At 42.8% G+C, this 21160-nt stretch overlaps 1 protein-coding gene and 1 pseudogene across 2 annotated transcripts in view; one reads left to right on the forward strand and one right to left on the reverse strand.

Moving 5' to 3' along the window:
- LOC311106893 (uncharacterized protein) overlaps positions 1–21160 on the reverse strand; it is a 62967-nt gene that overhangs the window by 11272 nt on the left and 30535 nt on the right. The gene's annotated exons all lie outside the window — the stretch shown is intronic.
- On the forward strand, positions 3457–9363 carry LOC311106723 (MAPK/MAK/MRK overlapping kinase-like; annotated as a pseudogene). The gene is made up of 3 exons: positions 3457–3579; positions 6970–7077; positions 9258–9363. The product of its transcript is annotated as an MAPK/MAK/MRK overlapping kinase-like (transcript).

Genomic DNA, 21160 nt, shown 5'->3' on the forward strand with positions numbered 1-21160 from the left:
CGACAGAGCCTGGATTCGAACCAGGATCTCTAGTGGCACAGCTAGCACTGCGATTCAGTGCCTTAGACCACTGCGCCAATCGGGAGATGTATGTAGCCTCCCTACTGTTATTACACATTGACTCTGTACCGGTACCCCCTGTATATAGCCTCCCTACTGTTATTACACATTGACTCTGTACCGGTACCCCCTGTATATAGCCTCCCTACTGTTATTTCACATTGACTCTGTACCGGTACCCCCTGTATATAGCCTCCCTACTGTTATTTCACATTGACTCTGTACCGGTACCCCCTGTATATAGCCTCCCTACTGTTATTTCACATTGACTAAGGTACCGTTACCCCCTGTATATAGCCTCCCTACTGTTATTTTACTTTACTGCTGCTCTTTAACTATTTGCTATTTTCTATTTTTTACTTATCTATTTTTTACTTAACACTTAAAGCTGATGTCCATCTATTATAGTGCATAGTGCGGAAGATGTAGTAATAGTTGTATTCTCATCTTTCTGTATCTTTTTACAAACCTTCATTTTCTTGCATGCAGTAGGGGTGCAGATATCAATTAAGCAAAGCATGGTTGATGTATATGATAAGTTAGTTTTTTTTTACATTTGCTGTCCATTGTGAATGAAGTCAGCATTGAGAAATTCATTGGTTTGGTTTCATTCATCTTTTTTTGCCTAAGCTGACTTAAAATTAGGACAATGCTTTTCCTGAAACAGTTTTGAAATAAACTAATAAAAATATAATATTTCAAAGTATTTGTCAGTTACAGGTGTACGTTTTTTTTTACTGTACACTTCCATAATGTATGGTAAAGCATGAATGCATTGACCTTATTTTCTATCTTACAAAGTAGTCAGCAGCAATTTTTAGTTATTCCCATTGACATTACAAATAAAAGGTCTGTAGCCTAATTTTTTCCTTCGAAATGACGTCACATACTACTCCCTTCGTAATCTTTACCTGCAGCAGAGTTTCTCGCCGGGTGCGGTGTTGAGTCCCTGTAATCCAATTCACTAGGAGGCTGAGGTTGATGGATCGAGTGAGCTGAGGAGCTTTGGGCAGTACCAGGATATGTCGAACGGATGTCCGCACTAAGTTCAGTATCGATGTTGTGCTCCTGGGGAGCCTGGAACCACCAGATCGTCTAAGGAGTAGTGCCCAGGTCGGAAACGAAGCAGGTCAAAACCCTGGTGCCGTCCAGTAGTGGAATAGCGCCTGTGAGTAGACGCAAGACATCGAAACCCAATCTTTTTATCAATTTATTTTATTTTAAAAACCTGCTTTCCTGTGGGAATTGCCTCTACAAAATGTTGTTTAGCAGACCATGAAAACTTGATTAAATTTAGCAGGTTATCAAAGAGAATATAAGATTACCTTCTTATGAGAATTGAGAATCATACTAACTCATACTGACGACAGTAGTAAATAATATAATGCTACAGGGCCCGTTGAGAGCAAAATATTATTGGAAGTAAAAAGACACTTGTGTTCATGATTAAACACAGGATCATCATGTATAGCCTTTTGTTGCCAGACAACTGTTGCCAGACCACGATGTCATAATGAAACATCAAATGTCGTAATGAAATTGGTTATAATATTCCCAGGGCTTTAGATGTGATAAACACAAGGGACCATCATTTGGGACATTTGGAACCATATGATGCTGAAATATGTAATTCAGAGTTTATGAGCAGTCTGAAGGATGAATGGTAAAATTTGGTGGTTTAGATTCAAGATTAGCCCACTATTTCTGAAATATTGAACTTTAATTACACATGGTTGAGATATTAGCCTACTCTTATCCAGAGCGACTTACAGTTAGTGAGTGCATACATTATTTTTCATACTGGCCCCACGTGGGAATCGAACCCACAACCCTGGCATTGCAAACGCCATGCTCCAACTGAGCTACATCCCCGCCGGCCATTCCCTCCCCTGCATACATTATTTTTCATACTGGCCCCACGTGGGACTCGAACCCACAACCCTGGCGTTGCAAACGCCATGCTCCAACTGAGCACAAGCATTTTGGGGGGCGGGCCCGGCCCCCTATGGCCCGCCCATAGCGACTGGTGTGCTTGTCAGTAGTTGGTATTCAGACTGACATTGTGCAGGTGCGTAACGGGCTTTGCAGGCGTGGTTCCCTTGCGTGGGCTGAATATAGTAATTCAACAACTGAAAAACCCACTTGTTAGCCAACATCTTGTCTCATGGATTTTATGAAAGTATGTAGGAATAATACAAAAACAGGTTTAGAGCGCTTTCATGCACGAAATACATGATCCAAATAGGCTACATGTCCCAAATTATTGCACAACGTTAGCCTAATATGATCCACTAATGCTAGCGACCATCAGGAACAACTACACGGACATCACAGAGGAAAGAAAGAAATTGGAATGGAAGGATGCAAAATGTAAGCTACAAATTGAAGAAAACTAACACTAAAGTGACAGTTATAAATGTATGTGGGTATTACTGACAATGGCTCCTGATAGTGGCTAATATTTAACATGAAACAAATTGTAAAATAAAATGGAGGAAAGCCCAGGCATAGGCTATAATTAAAACATTCTAAAGAGAATACATTAAATTATGAGAGCACACAATTAAAATTCTGAAAAATGGCACAGCTATTTAAAGCCTACTTCACTGTGGAAAAGAGGCCACAACATGTCATGTTGTTATGATTTTTCAAGTTTGCTTCTATATGGCTGGTTTCACATTCCTCTCCAGGGATCATAAGGAAAAATAATCTAAAACAATTGCTACTGTATATGTATTTACAATCCCCTTCTCCAAGAGGATTACTAATTTAACTAGTTCTTATCAATAGCTCTTATCCATTTATAAATGACAGTGCATGGACAATGCTACTATTTCTATCGGATAAAATAAATAAATGCTTTTTCCACTTGGAATCGGTAGGTTCGCTGGACCTTATTTATGGTTTCCTCGCAGATAAAGGTGGTGGAATTATGAGGGAATTAAGTCAATGTCAGAATATGGTTTATCAGAAGACACACCTCTGCCACACCTTCATTTCTTAGATCTCCACCCCGAATGAATAGCGGGTGTAAACCATTCTATTCTCATGCTTAAATTCAAGATCAGAATATGCATAGAGAGAAAAGTGCATAAGAAGGGGATTTACGTTCCATTTATATGCCCTTAACTCAGGTCAGAATTGGGGCCTTGTAGAATACAGAATCATCAGGAAAATTGGAGAGGGGACATTTGCAGTTGTTGTAAAGACCAGATGTAAAAAGGATGGAAAGTACTATGCCTGTAAGACATTAAAGCAGCCTTTAGAAAGGTAATGTAACTCACAGACCAGCAGAGATGTGCACCTTGTGATAGAGACATGTATACACACTCTCTTACACACAACTTTATTTTACATAAAACAATTCTACATTTACAGATGTACATGTTTGTGTAGATGGTTGTTAGTGACTGTGCTGTGTTGTGGTTCAGCTCAGAGCATGTTTGTAAACTGAGGGAGCTCCAGGCCATGAGGAGACAGTTCTCATCCCAATATCCTACAGCTACATGAGATTATTTTGTCCGTTCCTCGAGTCCAAATCAAGGCACTTGTTCTGGTTTCCACGTTTCCATCCACAGTTTTTATCAATAGTAAAGTCATATTAAAAAAAAAAAAAAGACGACAGCTGTGATGGAAACATAACGTTTCTATACAATTTTATAAATGCTGACAGATCATTTGTTCATTTGAAATGGTGGGATCTTTTTGTATAGGTAAAATTAATTTTGCGAGAAATGGCGGTGGAAACGCCTTTATGCGCAAATATTGATATAATAACCATCATATCGACGTAAACTTGGAGTCTCGCAATGATATGGTGTGTGGTCCTCCACTAGGACTCAGGAAACCATGCAGTTTATTAGGCTACAGACTAAGTAAGTTATGATGAACTTCACAGGGTGGTGAAGTGTACGGTGATCTTGATGCTCCTTTCCAATAAATATTGAGGGTCTTATTCTGGTGACATGAGGATCAACGCTTGAGTGCTGTTTGACAAATACAAATATGTGCACTCTTATCCATAACGATATAATGATGTAGACTTGCCTAACAGCACTGCCTACCCGCACTGTATCTGCCAGCTGTTGGCTAGAGCGCACATGCCAAGACCAGAGTAGGCACATTTGCTATTTAATGCATTCGTTGTTGTTACAAAACTATCGGTAAAGTTGAAAATGCAATGTAAACACACTGAACTTTAGATTTTTATTCGGTACATGAAAACTTAAGTGGAAAAGTACATTTTGTATGCACTACGTCATCACGCACTGATTTTGATCCAGAACATGTCCGTTTGGTGAAACACCACTGGCGGGAAAATGCGCATATTTTCATTCTGTGGATTTTTTAATTTTCACATGAAAGTGTGTTGCCAATTGGACGGAAACCTAGCTACAGTCATACTGTATTTCTTATTCTGTCTGATGTGTCCTGTCAGTGATGAGAGCAGTGGCTCATGTCTCTGATACATGTGCAGTGCATTCGGAAAGTATTCAGACCCCTTGACTTTTTCCACGTTTTGTTACATTACAGCCTTATTCTAAAATGGAGTAAAAAAAAAAAATCATCATCAATCTACACACAATACCCCATAATGACAAAGGGAAAACAGGTTTTTAGACATTTTAGGGAATTTATAAATAAAAAAGTCCTGGAAATATCTCATTTACATAAGTATTCAGACCCTTTACTCAGTACTTTGTTGCATCACCTTTGGCAGTGATTACATCCCGAGTCTTCTTGGGTATGACCCTACAACCATGGCATACCTATATTTGGGGAGTTTCTCCCATTCTTCTCTGCAGAGCCTCTCAAGCTCTGTCAGGTTGGATGGGGAGCTTCGCTGCACAGCTATTTTCAGGTTTCTCCAGAGATGTTCGATAGGGTTTAAGTCTGGGCTCTGGCTGGCACACTCAAGGACATTCAGAGACTCGTCCCGAATCCACTCCTGTGTTGTCTTGGCTGTGTGCTTAGGGTCGTTGTCCTGTCGGAAGGTGAACCTTCGCCCCAGTCTGAGGTCCTGAACGCTCTGGAGCAGATCAATAATCTCTCTGTACTTTTCTCCGTTCATCTTTCCCTCAATCCTGACTAGTCTCCCAGTCCCTGAAAAACATCCCCAAAGCATGATGCTGCCACCACCATGCTTCAACATAGGGATGGTGCCAGGTTTTTACTGAGGAGTGGCTTCCGTCTGGCCACTCTACCATAAAGGCCTGATTAGTGGAGTGCTGCAGAGATGGTTGTCCTTCTGGAAGGTTCTCTCATCTCCACAGAGGAACTCTTGAGCTCTGTCAGAGTGACCATCAGGTTCTTTGTCACCTCTCTGACCAAGGCCCTTCTCCCCCGATTGCTCAGTTTGGCCGGGCGGCCAGCTCTAGGAAGAGTCTTGGTGGTTCCAAAATTCTTCCATTTATGAATGATGGAGGCCACCGTGTTGTTGGGGAGCTTCAATGCTGGCCAAAACATTTTGGTACCCTTCCCCAAATCTGGGCCTTGACACAATCCTGTTTCAGAGCTCTACGGACAATTCCTTCGACCTCATGGCTTGGTTTTTGCTCTGACGTACTGTCAACTGTGGGACCTTATATAGACAGGTGTGTGCATTTCCAAATCATGTCCAATCAATTGGATTTACCACAGGTGGACTCCAATCAAGTTGTAGAAACATCTCAAGGATGATCAATGGAAACAGGATGCACCTGAGCTCAATTTCGAGTCTCATAGCAAAGGGTCTGAATACTTATGTAAATAAGGTATTTCTGTTTTAGTGTTTTTTATAAATGTGCAAACATTTCAAAAAAACTGTTTTCGCTTTTGTCATTATGGGGTATTATGTGTAGATTAATGTAGAAAAAGTTGTATTTAATCCATTTTAAAATAAGGCTGTAACGTAACAAAATGTGGAAAAAGTCAAGGGGTCTGAATACTTTCCGAATGCACTGTATGTGAGCTGATGGAAATTAACATCCATGAGCTGATTAAAGGTCAGTAAATGCTGGTTTAGTCTAGATATTGCTGCATTTCATTCCAAAACTTTGTTCCCTTCCCTTATTCACTCCCCTTCATAGATCTCAGACTGTTGGTGGTAAGCAGTTAATCCATCTAGTTTCCCGCCATATTTCTTCCACATATCCAATCCTACCAGAGTGAAAGATGGTAAAAGAGAGGGAACTTTCACAACAACCAGTGATGAAACACAGCCTTTGCTTTTGCTGGAATTTCCAATGCTATCAGCCTTAAACTGGTGATTTTATCAGGGGTAACTGAGGTGTAAAAACGGTGCTTCATTTCCATCATAACCCTTGACCCCTGGGTTAGCCCGACAGTACCCCATGCCAGAGAGCAGGATCCACAACTACATGTACCAGCTCTGCTGGTAATCACGTAAGGTAATCACATAAGGTAATCACGTAAGGTAGTCACGTAAGCACAGATGAGCATAGGACAGTAGGCTCCCTTCTGATACTTGTGTGTGTGTGAAGATCAAGGGTCATTTCAGTTGACCACAGTCATGGTCTCTTCCAACTGGACGTCAAACTAGAGAACATTCAGATTAAGGTGAGACAAGTTCCCATAGACATAGATCTATTGAGTTGGGCAGAGAACTCCACAGCACTAAGAATGCCATGACACACACTCACAGTTACATAACTCAATACTTTACTTAATACTTACTTATTTTTTCAGTCACTGTTTTCTGAAAATGGATGTTCAGTAAAATGTTTCTTTATCATTTAAAAGCCACACATTCCAGCCTTCATCAGCAAGCTTCATACAGTACCTGGTGGTCGTCCAGTATAGCACATGTAGTAGTAGTGCTCTGTGTCTTCTCCCCTAAACAGAAGGACACTCTGAAGCTGAGGGACTTTGACTTGTGTAAAAGTGTTTATGCCCACCCTACACAGAGTAAATCTCTACACGTTGGTACAGAGCCCCAGAGTGCCTCCTAACGGACGGACACTACTCTCACAAGATGGACGTCTGGAGCGCCGGCTGTGTCTTCTACAAGATCATCAGGTATTGATTCATTATGTATTAATGGGGTAATAGTATCTCTTCCACTATAGTACAGGTGTGTCTTCAAGAGCTGTAGCCTCCAGGGTTGTGTCTTGTACAAGATCATAAGGAACCAATCACAATTTACTCTGACAGACGAACCAGTGAGTTTCACCATTAGGTGGTCCCATGTAACTAGTTAAAGGTGTCACGCTCTGGCTCCGGGACTTTGTGTGTTGAGCCAGGGTGTGTTCGTTTCGTGGTGTTTTGTTTGGTTGGGTGGTTCTATGTGTTGTATTTCTTTGTTTGGTTGAGTGACTCCCAATCAGAGGTAACGAGTGTCAGCTGTTGGCTCGTTGTCTCTGATTGGGAGCCATATTTATACTGTCTGTTTTCACCTTGTGTTTGTGGGTTTTTGTTCCTGTTCAGTCATTGTCACTTTTGGACTTCACGTATCGTCATTTGGTTTTGTTGTTTTCGTGGTTGCTTTATTTAATAAAGTCAACATGTTCGCTACAAACGCTGCGCTTTGGTCCACTCCTTCCTTAGACGATCGTGACAGAAAAACCCACCAAGATGGGACCAAGCAGCGTGTCCAGGAGCCATCGCCAGGGAGATCCCTCACAGATCTCCTTCGCCTCCTGGACTGGGTCAAGCCGAGGGAGGAAGACAAGGGCTTGACGTTATGGCAGAAGGGCGAGAAGCTGGCGAGGGATATGGAGAAGTGGTCCACGGGTAGGAGAGACGCCCCGAAAATTTTTAGGGGGGGGCTCACGACGGCGGACCAGCAGGAGGCCGCGATAGAGCGGTCCAGTGGGTTGCCGGAGAAGGCCGCCGGGTTACGGGGGCCACTGGTAGAAGAGGGGATGGAAGGTGTGGAGGCACGGCGAGAGGTACTGGCGTGTGTTGCCAGTCCGGTCCGGCCCGTTCCAGAGCCCGGTGTAGAACCAGTGGTGTGTGTCCCCAGTACGGTCCGGTCTATTCCTGCTCCCCGCATCGAACCTGCGGTGCGCGTCGCCAGCCCAGTCCGGCCCATTCCTGCTCCCCGCATCAAGTCTGTGGTGCGTCTCGTCAGCCCGGCTCTGCCCGTTCCTGCTCCCCGCACCAGGTCGGGGGTACGCATCGCCAGCACGGTCCGGCCCATTCCTGCTCCCCGCGTCAAGTCTGTGGTGCGTCTCGTCAGCCCGGCTCTGCCCGTTCCTGCTCTCCGCGCCAAGTCTGTGGTGCGCGTCGCCAGCCCTGTCCGGCCCGTTTCTGCTCTCCGCACCAAGTCTGTGGTGCGCGTCGCCAGCCCAGTCCGGCCCATCCAAGCTCCCCGCACCAGGTCAGTGGTGCGCGTCGTCAGCCCGGTCCGGCTTAGTCCTGCTCCCCGCACCAGGTCAGTGGTGCGCGTCGTCAGCCTGGTCCAGCCCGTTCCTGCTACTCGCACCAAACCAGGGATGCGAGTCGTCAGCCTGGTCCAGCTCGTTCCTCCTACACGCACCAAGCCAGGGGCGCGTGTCGTCAGTCCGGCTCCGACCAGCGGGGCTAGACAGGACCAGGGGTACTTTGGGGGGTTGAAGAGGAGGTGGGGATCAGGGCCGGAGCCAGAACCACCGCCGAGGAGGTATGCCCACCCAGCCCTCCCTTGTTTAGCCTTATTGAGGCGCGGTCGCAGTCCGCGCCTTTAGGGGGGGGTACTGTCACGCTCTGGCTCCGGGACTTTGTGTGTTGAGCCAGGGTGTGTTCGTTTCGTGGTGTTTTGTTTGGTTGGGTGGTTCTATGTGTTGTATTTCTTTGTTTGGTTGAGTGACTCCCAATCAGAGGTAACGAGTGTCAGCTGTTGGCTCGTTGTCTCTGATTGGGAGCCATATTTATACTGTCTGTTTTCACCTTGTGTTTGTGGGTTTTTGTTCCTGTTCAGTCATTGTCACTTTTGGACTTCACGTATCGTCATTTGGTTTTGTTGTTTTCGTGGTTGCTTTATTTAATAAAGTCAACATGTTCGCTACAAACGCTGCGCTTTGGTCCACTCCTTCCTTAGACGATCGTGACAAAAGGGAAGTGGGATCCTCTGCTTGAACCTAGTCCCTACTTGTTGGACACAGTGTAATCCATAGAAATAGAATGATTGAATGATCATTCTAATATGTGGTGTAAACTCTATCCACCCTCTCGGTTTGACCTCTGTGTGACCCTCCTCCTCTTCCTGTCCCCTGCAGCCTCCGGCCTCTCTTTCCCGGGTCAAACGAGCTGGACCAGGTCTCAAAGATCCATGATGTCCTGGGAACTCCCAAAGCAGCTGTCATCCACAAATTCAAGATGTGAGTAGAGCAGAGACCTCTTGTCATGATGCTAAATGATTTAGCTAATATATTATAATAACTACTGCTACTTTGTTATTGGTAGAAGTCCCTGCCTGTGTATAGCCTAACTTTCAGCAGAGTACTATCATCAACCTCAACAACAGCAGTGATATTCTGTCAGTTTCTGAAAAAGGGACTATTTCCCCTTCAGCCAGGTCTCCTACAATGCCCTTCAACTTCCAGCGGAGGAAAGGTAGTGGTCTGTCCCAGCTGCTCCCCCAGTGTTCTGAGGGCCCAAGGCACTGCACTATATATGGAATAGGGTTTCATGTGGGACACAATCCAAGACAGGATTTTATATAGAATGTTTTTCTTTTTCTTTCACCATCTCCCCTTTACAGAGTATAACTACACTCAGTGGCCAGTTTATTAGGTACAATAAATAAATAGGTTCTGGGGGTGAGCATGCACATCTTCAATATGTACCCATTGTTCCTCTTTAGTGCATTCAACTACATGTCGCAAGTAAAAGCCTTGGGTAGCGAGTTGATGCAATTCCAAGTCTGGAAGGTTTAAACCACCCTCAGACAGATGTAAAACTTTCCTTTTTATTCTATGAATTTTATTTGCCCATATAAAATATGTTAGACTTTTTTAAAGAATGTCTTCGGTGGGGTAATTGGGATTTCCGAAAATAGATACAAAAACTTTGGCAGCCATGCCATTTTAAAGAGGTTTATTCTACCTGTAAGATTTATGGGAAGATTATTCAATTTAATTAAATCTGCAGTGTGGGTAATATTTTCCTGCGCACTCGTTAGGTCCCTTGATACCAATTGAGCAACGTTTCCATGCCTCGAATTCAGGCTGTTCTGGAGGCAAAGTGGGGACTGACCTGGTACTAGATGGGTGTACCTAATTAACTGGCCACTGAGTGTATATAATACTGTATAATATCTTACAGTACAGATTGCCGTCCTCATAGTGTCCACACTTGATCTTGCTTCTCCCCTATTTTCTGAATATTCTCCATCCATCTTTTTATAGGATGAATATGCCAAGCTGATTGAAATGCAAAGCTAATGATGTTACTAGGCCCACAGTTGAATTTGAAACATACTAATGTAGTGTTATGTGGCTACTCATGTACAGTGTGCATGTGTGTGTGTTGTTCCATGGCAGAGAGGAGAGCAGCATCTCTGAGATGAGCCAGCAAGACCCTGGAGAGAGGAGAGAGGGAGGAGAGAAGAGAGAGAGGAGAGAGAGAGGGGAGAGAGGGAGAGAGGGAAGAGAGAGAGAGGGGAGAGAGAGGAGCGAGAGAGGAGAGAGGACAGAGCGGAGAGAGAGGGGAGAGAGGAGACAGAGGAGAAGAGGGAGAGGGGAGAGAGGGGAGAGCGGAGACAGAGGAGAGAGAGGACAGAGAGAGGAGAGAGGACAGAGAGAGGAGCGAGAGGAGAGAGGACAGAGAGAGGGGAGCGAGAGGAGAGAGAGGGGAGAGAGAGGACAGAGGACAGAGAGAGGGGAGAGAGAGGAGAGAGGACAGAGAGAGGGGAGAGAGAGGAGAGCGGGGAGAGAGAGGGGAGAGAGAGGAGAGAGGACAGAGCGGAGAGAGAGGGGAGAGAGGAGACAGAGGAGAGGAGGGAGAGGGGAGAGAGGGGAGAGCGGAGACAGAGGAGAGAGAGGAGAGAGCGAGAGGAGAGAGGACAGAGAGGAGAGAGAGAGGACAGAGAGAGGGGAGCGAGAGGAGAGAGAGGGGAGAGAGAGGACAGAGGACAGAGAGAGGGGAGAGAGAGGAGAGAGGACAGAGAGAGGGGAGAGAGAGGAGAGCGGGGAGAGAGAGGAGAGAGGATAGAGAGGGGAGAGAACCTCCAACACACCCAGTGCTGGGGAACACACCAAGCATGGCAGACGAAAGGTGGCCCCTCATGTACACATGCACACACATGTAAACCCATGTGTCGTACTCATAGATGCTAATCTAGCATTGTAGTACACTGTAGCCTACTGTACACTGACATCCATACAACCATAATACTGTACCTTCAACACCCATCAATTAAGCAAAGCATGGCTGATGTGTGAATGATACGTTTGTTTTTTATTTTCTGTCCATTGTGAATGAAGTCAGCATAGAGAAATTCAAAATTACTTTATCAATATTTTTTTTTTCCTAATCCAATTTTTTAATGAGCACAATGTCTTTTCTAACATTTTAATGAATTTCTGAAACTGTTTTTAAATAAACTAATAAAAATTACATATATCTAACTCATTGTCAGTACAGTACAGGTGTGTTTTTTTTTACTATACACTTCCACAATATATGGTAAAGCATGAATGCAATGACCTTATTTTATTTACAACCTTCTTCTAGTCAGCAGCGCAGGTAGGTAGGCTACGTCAGTCCTCCTAGATAAAGCATCTGACTGTCAGAGATCTTTCTGTAGACCTACTCTGACTTTATATGACAAACTCAAATGTGATTGGAATTTTAAGCATTTGAAACCCTAGTTTCCAGTAGCCTACACAGTTTTTAGTTCTTCCCATTGACATTGCAAATAAAAGGACTGTAGCCTACAGCCTTACTTTGAAATGACATCACAGACTAGTCCCTTTTTCACGTTTACCTGCAGCTGAGCTTCACGCCGGGCGGGGTGGAGCGTTCCTGGCCACTGGAGGGCTTCCGAAACAAATCAAAAAAGGAACTCAGTGTCTCAACTTAATGTTGAGAGTTAGAATAGTAGAATACACAAGGTGCAAGTTTGAAATTTGCCTGTTTATCAGCTGTTTTTCTCTTGTTTTGTTAGTCACCGACAGTCACTAAATTAGCCATGTCAGCTAACCATTTTTAGATTGGTAAGTTAGTTTAGCCAGTTATCTAAACTTGTAATAATCATGTCCAAATCACGACCGGCAACACAGGGCACATGCTCAGGGGTCCTGGGTCCTGACCTCCAGGGGGCTTGTATTCATTTTGTTAGTCATTCTTACTCAGATATCATTAACATGGCAAAAGTCATGGCAAAATGTGCAGAATTGCAGGAAATTATCTTTAAAACTGCAAACATGTCTCTCTTCCCCATGGCAAAATGTTTAGAACTGCCAATAAATGTCCTTTAAAACTGCAACATTCCCGCTACACCCATGGCAAAATGTGTAGAATTGCAGGAAATCTCTCCACCTTCAAGAGGGGGGCCACTAAACATTTGTGCCTGCTTGGTGGGGGCCCCCCCAACCAAATCACCCAATAGGCTAGAGCCGTCCCTGGCTGCAGCGTAGCCTTCGCAAGACATCAAAAACCACGATTTTTCGTATTTTTGTATTTTCAGAATAAATATTCTGCTTCATTGTGGCAACCGATTCTCAGTAGAACAAAACAAAAAGAGAATCATTTTAATTTTTTTATTTCACCTTTATTTAACCAGGTAAGCCAGTTGAGAACAAGTTCTCATTTACAACTGCGACCTGGCCAAGATAAAGCAAAGCAGTGCGATAAAAACAACAACACAGAGTTACACATGGGATAAAACAAAACATACAGTCAATAACACAATAGAAAATCTATATATCAATATGGAAAGAGCGAACTACGATATAGCCTAGCTACCAGGTAGTCTATTTCACATTTGAGAATTATCCTGCCTCCTACTTACAAAGACAGTAAATGACAGAATAAACCCCCAATTAGGCAATACAATGTTTTTGTACTCTGTGAAACTCTGGAGTGAATGAAAATGAAACATTCAGATCTGATTTATTTCCATTTTATTAACTCACTTTAGTCAATATAATTTTAAACATGATTAATGCAGGAAAAAAAATGCCATGAGTTTGTTATCAGCAAAGCTAAAATATGTTTGTCTAAGAAGCTGCTATTGTGCTACATACTAAAAGAAAACATAACACCAGTGTTCTACCTTATCCATCTAGTAATCATAATTAAAAACACATCTTAGTGTCCTGTATGATCCAGCAGTTCACTTCACATGTACAGCCTCGGTTACCAAAGTCAGCATGGGTTCTAATCCCAACCATGCCCTTCTGACTCGCAAACTCTCCTACCTTCACTGCCCTAACTCACTGTCCTATCTCACTGCCCTAACTCACCGTCCTATCTCACTGCCCTAACTCACTGTCCTATCTCACTGCCCTAACTCACTGCCCTATCTCACTGCCCTAACTCACTGTCCTATCTCAATGAAATAAATAAAACCCTTAATATATACTGTATATATAATAGTGAAGACATCAAAACTATGAAATAACACATACAGTTGAAGTCGGAAGTTTACATACACTTTTTCAACCACTCCACACATTTATTGTTAACAAACTATAGTTTTGGCAAGTCGGTTAGGACATCTACTTTGTGCATGACACAAGTAATTTTTCCACAATTGTTTACAGACAGATTATTTCACTAATAATTCACTGTATCACAATTCCAGTGGTTCAGAAGTTTACATACACTAAGTTGACTGTGCCTTTAAACAGCTTGGAAAATTCCAGAAAATGATGTCATGGCTTTAGAAACTTCTGATAGGCTAATTGACATCATTTGAGTCAATTGTAGGTGTAACTGTGGATGTATTTCAATGCCTACCTTCAAAATCAGTGCCTCTTTGCTTGACATCATGGGAAAATCAAAAGAAATCAGCCAAGACCTCAGAAAAAAAATTGTAGACCTCCACAAGTCTGGTTCATCCTTGGGAGCAATTTCCAAACGCCTGAAGGTACCACGTTCATCTGTACAAACAATAGTATGCAAGTATAAACACCAGGGGACCAAGCAGCCGTCATACCGCTCAGGAAGGAGACGCATTCTGTCTCCTAGAGATGAACATACTTTGGTGCGAGAAGTGCAAATCAATCCCAGAACAACAGCAAAGGACCTTGTGAAGATGCTGCAGGAAACAGGTACAAAATTATCTATATCCACAGTAAAACGAGTCCTATATCAACTTAACCTGAAAGGCCGCTCAGCAAGAAAGAAGCCACTGCTCCAAAACCGCCATGAAAAAGCCAGACTACAGTTTGCAACTGCACATGGGGACAAAGATCGTACTTTTTGGAGAAATGTCCTCTGGTCTGATCAAACAAAAATATAACTGTGTGGCCATAATGACCATCAACTGTTCCTGAACCAAATAGAGTAGCTGGCCAACATTCACAAGATATTTGGTTCTGGGTGCTGAGATTAGGCTGTGAAAGACTGAGTGTAGTCTTCATGTTGATGTCTTGGCTGTGGAGTAGAGCTGGGGTCAGCAGGGTTCTCTGTCTCTCTGGTAGAAGAGGGCATAACAGAGGAATAGGTCACTGCATCTTCATCCTGGACCTACAGTGACAACACACACACACGCACACACACATATTAGTTTTACTATCGTTGTGGGGACTTATTTTCCCTAACCCTAACCTTAACTCTAACCCCTCACCCCTAACCCTAACCCTAAAATAGCCTCTTTCCTTGTGGGGACTGGCAAAAAGTCCCCATTTGTCCAAATTGTCCTTGTTTTACTATCCTTGTGAGGACTTCTGGTCTCCTTAAGGAGAGTAAAACAAAAAATACACACACAACAGGGCGCCAGAATGAATCAGTTGGATGGGCATTTGATTTCTATAGGTGGGCCAGTTTTTTTCACAGGGCCTCCTGTGTGGACGTCCTTGGGTGTTATAATAAAGACCATAGGCAGCTCATGAGTTTCAAGTTTGGGGACGCTTACAATTTATTCTACCATGTCTACCTATCTGCATGCCAGTTAGGATTATTTTTATAAGCGCATTTTCACGGAACAGTTTAATTTCAAAAGTAATGTTTTAGTTTCTAAAAAGTATTGTCACGTGGTTAATCACACAAATTTGAATTAAAATGATACAAATCTAAAAGTAAAAATTCAACTAATGCAAGAGCACCAGCCTTTACCATATTGATACACCGTGATCCATTGCTGCAAAAACAATTATTGCACATGGTACTCAGAAATAGCCTATAAGCCAATGCAGCAGTAGGCCTATAACTTCGTTCATCAACTAAGTCAAAATATGTACGCCTAAAGCTGAGAAATTAAAACAGTAGAAAATATCCTGATAAAAATGCAGGTTCTTTCAATCGCAATAATCTCTCTACTCACCTGTCTGTCTTGACTTGAGCTATCTCTAGTGAAGTGCAACATTGTATCAACTAAGCATGTTGGCATAATCAGGCACTCGCTCCCTCAATATTATCAGGACAGAGAAACCACACAAAATGTATAAACCTCCTAAATTATGGTTATGAAATAAACCAGTACTTGTTTCTCACAAGTGTAGCAGGTCGTGAACTCTGCAAACAATGTTTCCACTCTGAGAATGAGAATGGTAAATTACTAATGCATTAACAGTAATTAATGTAAGCAGATGATGGGGATCAACAGTACATTTACTATGCTTACTGGTTACACACAGTGCATTCGGAAAGTATTCAGACCCCTTGACTTTTTCCACATTTTGTTACGTTACAGCCTTATTCTTAAATGGATTCAATTGTTTTTTCCCCCTCATTAATCTACACACAATACCCCATAATGACAAAGCAAAAACAGGTTTTTCATTTACATAAGTATTCAGACCCTTTACTCAGTACTTTGTTGAAGCACCTTCTTGGGTATGACGCTATAAGCTTGCCACAACTGTATTTGGGGAGTCTCTCCAATTCTTCTCTGCAGATCCTCTCAAGCTCTGTCAGGTTGGAAGGGGAGAATCGCTGAACAGCTATTTTCAGGTCTCTCCAGAGATGTTAGATCGGGTTCAAGTCCGGGCTCTGGCTTAGCACCTCAAGGACATCCAGATCCAAGCCACTCCTGTGTTATCTTGGCTGTGTGCTAAGGATCGTTGTCCTGTTGGAAGGTGAACCTTCGCCCCAGTCTGAGGTCCTGAGTACTCTGGAGCAGGTTTTCATCAAGGTTCTCTCTGTACTTTGCTCTGTTCATCTTTCCTCGATCCTGACTAGTCTCCCATTCCCAGCCACTGAATAACATCCCCGCAACATGATGCTGCCACCACCATGCTTCACTGTAGGGATGGTGCCAGGTGTCCTCCAAACGTGACGCTTGGCATTCAGGCCAAAGAGTTCAATCTTGGTTTCATCAGACCACAGAATCTTGTTTCTCATGGTCTGAGTGTCCTTTAGGCTCCTTTTCGCAAACTCCAAGTGGGCTGTCATGTGCCTTTTACTGAGGAGTGGCTTCCGTCTGGCCACTCTACCATAAAGGCCTGATTGGGGGAGTGCTGCAGAGATGGTTGTCCTTCTGGAAGGTTCTCCCTTCTCCACAGAGGAACTCTGGAATTCTGTCAGCGTGACCATTGGGTTCTTGGTCACCTCCCTGACCAAGGTCCTTCTCCCCCGATTGCTCAGTTTGGCCGGGCGGCCATCTCTAGGAAAAGTCTTGGTGGTTCCAAACTTCTTCCATTTAAGAATGATGGAGGCCACTGTGTTCTTATGGACCTTAAATGCTGCAGAAATGTTTTGGTACCCTTCCCCAGATCTGTGCCTCGACACAATCCTGTCTCAGAGCTCTATGGACAATTCCTTCGACCTCATGGCTTGGTTTTTGCTCTGACATGCACTGTCAACTGTATATAGACAGGTGTGTTCCTTTCCAAATCATGTCCAATCAATTGAATTTACCACAGGTGGACTCCAATCAAGTTGTAGAAACATCTCAAGGATGATCAATGGAAACAGGATGCCCCTGAGCTCAATTTCTAGTCTCATAGCAAATGGTCTGAATACTTATGTAAATCGAGTATTTCTGTTTTTTACTTGTATAACTTTGCAAAAAAAAATCAAAACCTGTTTTCGCTTTGTCATTATGGGGTATTGTGTGTAGATTGATTTTTTAATTTAATCCATTTTAGAATAAGGCTGTAACGTACTGTAACACAAAGTGGAAAAAGGGAAGGGGTATACTTTCCGAATGCACTGTATGTAATGGGGAATTTATCAAAATAAACAATCAAAGGGCAAACGATTCACACAATGAAACAATGAATGTAAAAGAATTGGCTGGAGACAGCGGAGCACATTCTGGAGAGTTGAGTGCCTGCATTCTGGAGAAAGACGCCCATATCTTCGCCACACACCGCTGCCCTTCTTCTTGTCTCAACATTTCAAATTATGCTCTTCCCACATTTTAGATGCTTTTCACTCCCAACTCAATAAGCTCAGCCTAACGCCACGCGAGCTTCCCAAATAGGCATAAGCCTTTATGCACTTGTGATTTGAAACAATCCACAGCTATTTCTTTTAAATAAGCTAATGATCCTCTGTGGCTAAGTCAAGCTCTTTGGTAAAGTATTTTGAATTAGGGGAAGCCAGCATCTGAACAGTGCACTCTGCACCCGCCAACTTTCCTTTCTAATTAGCAATTGGCTGTAACCAGAGATCAGTATAATGACGAGATGCTCATGTCTCCACCCTAACAATGCTAGTCGTTGTCCCAAAGGCGGGAATGCAGGTGACAAGCTAAAGGTCTGCATATTATGCCCATAGAAACGCATTGGGCTTATTCAGGACAGATTTTGGCGAGAGTGAGCCCTCTCGCTTCACCTCTTCCTCTCTGCTGAAACAGCACCCCTCTGTCTAACTATATTTAGCCCATATATGTGATCCTGTCTGGCCAGAAAAAGTATGACATGCCATACTCCTTTTGTCCAGAATGCTGTTTCGCATTCTCGGATGCTTTATCTGAGATTGATGTGTCATTCTGTCTGCGCATGTCTCGGTCAAATAAATTATAAATATTTTATTTGGACAGGCAAGGAGGTACGGTAGGGCGGACCGGGCCCGTACCTCCTTGCCCATCCAAATAAAATATTGAAATATTGATAATTTATTTGACCGAGACGCACACCAATAGAAAGACGCATCAATCTCAGATAAAGTATCAGAGCAAGCAAAACGCACACACACGCACACGGTCACACCAAAGTAAAGACTTCAAACTGTTTATAGGAGGGAGGGTCATAATATTACAATATGTACAGTATAGCTTCACTTACATCAACTCTCTGAGGCGGATTTTGGTTGAAGTGGAGGATGGAGGCATAGGTGATACTGTCAGCAGGTTGACACTACAAGTACCAAAATTGTTATTGAAATCTGAATCATTAGTCTCAATGCGTGATAACAACTGGTTAAAATGAAATTAAATGAATGTGTTAATGCACTAACCTTGTCCTCATTGGTTGGTGGGGTGGAGTGGTTTATTGCATTCAGACCCTACAGAAATGAGTAACAATGGTACTCAATTAACAGAAATATAGTGGAACCTCTTTAGTTATTTTCCTACAACAATAGTATAATACACTAACTGTGTTTATTAAGCCATTGTACACCAATAACATGTCTTTGTTACTCACAATGCTGTTATCATTCGGCACTTGATTATCTGAAAAGAACAAAGAAAGACATCAGAAGAATTGATACAGAGGAACAATTTGCCCCATGTGTGTTTTATTATTATATTCCATTCAACTCAAAGAAAAACGATGAATGTCTGTTCGTACTTGCTCTTCTTCTGTGTACAATGATGACAGCAGCAGCGACACACACAGCTGCTCCAACAGATACAGTTAGGAGGAGGGTCTGGTTTAGTGGAGAACCTGGGAGGGGATGCGGAGCTGTTTAATCACATCATTTTATCAGGTGGTTAATAAGGCAGATGTAGTATTTACTACACAATATACATACACATGGGAGATATATAATATAGAATCCCTACCTGAGAACTTAAAGGTGAAATCCAGGAAGATTTCCACTTTTCCAGTCAGCTGACACCTCCACTTCCTGTTGTTGTCCTCCCTCTGGAGTGTCACAATCAGAGTGATGTCACATTGAGACAGCTGTGTGACCTGGTATCTGGAGTCTCCCTGCAGATTAGTACCTGCCTCAATCAGCCCAGTATCTGCCTCATCCACCCTCTGCCAGCTCAGACTAACATCTTGGTTAATGGCTGGGCCACATCTGCCAGGTCCATTGAGGGTGTGAAGAGAGCACCTTAATGTTACTGGTCTATCAGGTTTTATATCTGTGACTGGTGAGGACGAGGACACTGAGAAAGAGAAAAAATCATACTTGCATAATCTTTCAGTATGTACTGCTCATGTTTAATATGACTATCAACACTACACTTTTGCACAGCTCTGATTTAAACAGTAATACTCACCAGTTAGAACAGACAGATGAACATGAGCATCACCTCCATGTTGTGGTCCACCCGCTGTAAGGAACTGTCGACAGGTGTAGAATCCAGCATCCTCAGCTCTGACATCACTAACATGTAGAGAACAGTCAGACCCTAAACTCAGTCTGTCTGCTCTGTTGTTCAGTTCTTCATTTCTCACCCTCCCCAGGACAACTTCTTCAATAATACCAGTATATCCACCTCTGTTATAGATCCATGTAGTTGAGGAGCAGTTTGGATAAACCACATCGGTACACGGCAGACTGACATTACCTCCAACAATGGAGTACAGAGGAAGAGTGTTTCCACTGACACCTGACAAGAGAATGGCATCAGATGATTATTCACTGGTAATACAGATTACATTATATTTCACAGAGTCACTTGAAATTCATCACAGGTGTACTTCTCTGAAGAATAGAGTAATATACTATTATACAATAGTGAAGATAAAGGTAGACAGAAACACAACAGAAATGTAAACATAACTTCCACATGTCTATTTTTCCTCAGATTGATGGTTTTCCGTGTTGAATGTGAGTGATGATCTCTTAATAAATAGTATTGATATTCTCTCTCTCCTCTGTCTTACCTGTTAGCAGGTACAAAACAGTCACAAGCAGTCCCAAAAATGAATGAAAGACATCAGCCATTGTCCTCTCTCTCTTTCTCGCTCTCTTTCTCTCCTCTGTCAGAGTGTCTCAGGTCCATACGTTTCTCACCATACAGCAGTATCTCTATTCACCATTATTGCATCACTTCCTCAAAGTGGTCATGTTTTTTTCTCGGCGTCAGGGACAGGGAAATGGTCAACTGCAGTTTGACTGTTTGTGAGTACCAGAACAAATTCTAATCAAGTAAAGACTAGTTTGCTTGTTTTGACAGCATAGTCTAGCTAACTAGATGATTTAGCTAGCCAACAATAGTGCTGATCAGATGATATAGCCCACCCCAGCACAGTGGTTCTAGCAAAGATACTTAGAAAGAAACTAGGGAACTCCATTTCATCTGTGGTTCGAGCTTTCTAGCCTTCAATGTGTGATAAGTGAGTGAACTATTGCAGAAAATAGAGAAGTTGGCTACAGGAGCAGTAGAGAAGTATGAATAGTACGTTTTTTTTCCCGTTCCTCTAATTCTGTGTACATCCTGCTTTTATCTAAATAGTTTACAGGATGGAAATAAGTGACATAGTCAACATGTCAACATGACATATCAGTGGAATCAAGTCTATTGTCTCTCATGACCATCTTAAAACAATTCCATATGTTAGCTTAGTACAAACCCCCCACCGAAAGAAAGGCTTAGACTTTTAGGGGATCATTATTGACCAAGATGAAAAACGTTAAGCCCCCTGGCAGATTACATGTTTGTTACCTGTTTGTGTAAGACATCACATTTTCTGTATGTTTCTGCATATGTACCAATATCCTCAAATAAACCTAAACCTATTGAGTGCTAAACAGGACATCAAATCATGTTCCTGTAATAGCAGGGCATATTGTAGATACCAGCTTACTGAAGCAGCACATTTAACTCTGTTTGTAGCTAAAGGGTCTGAAAAAGGAAATATATGAGAAAAAAGTATTTGATCCCCTG

Source organism: Coregonus lavaretus, assembly GCF_964263955.1.
Source record: "Coregonus lavaretus genome assembly, chromosome: 31".
NCBI classification, from domain to species: Eukaryota; Metazoa; Chordata; class Actinopteri; order Salmoniformes; family Salmonidae; genus Coregonus; species Coregonus lavaretus.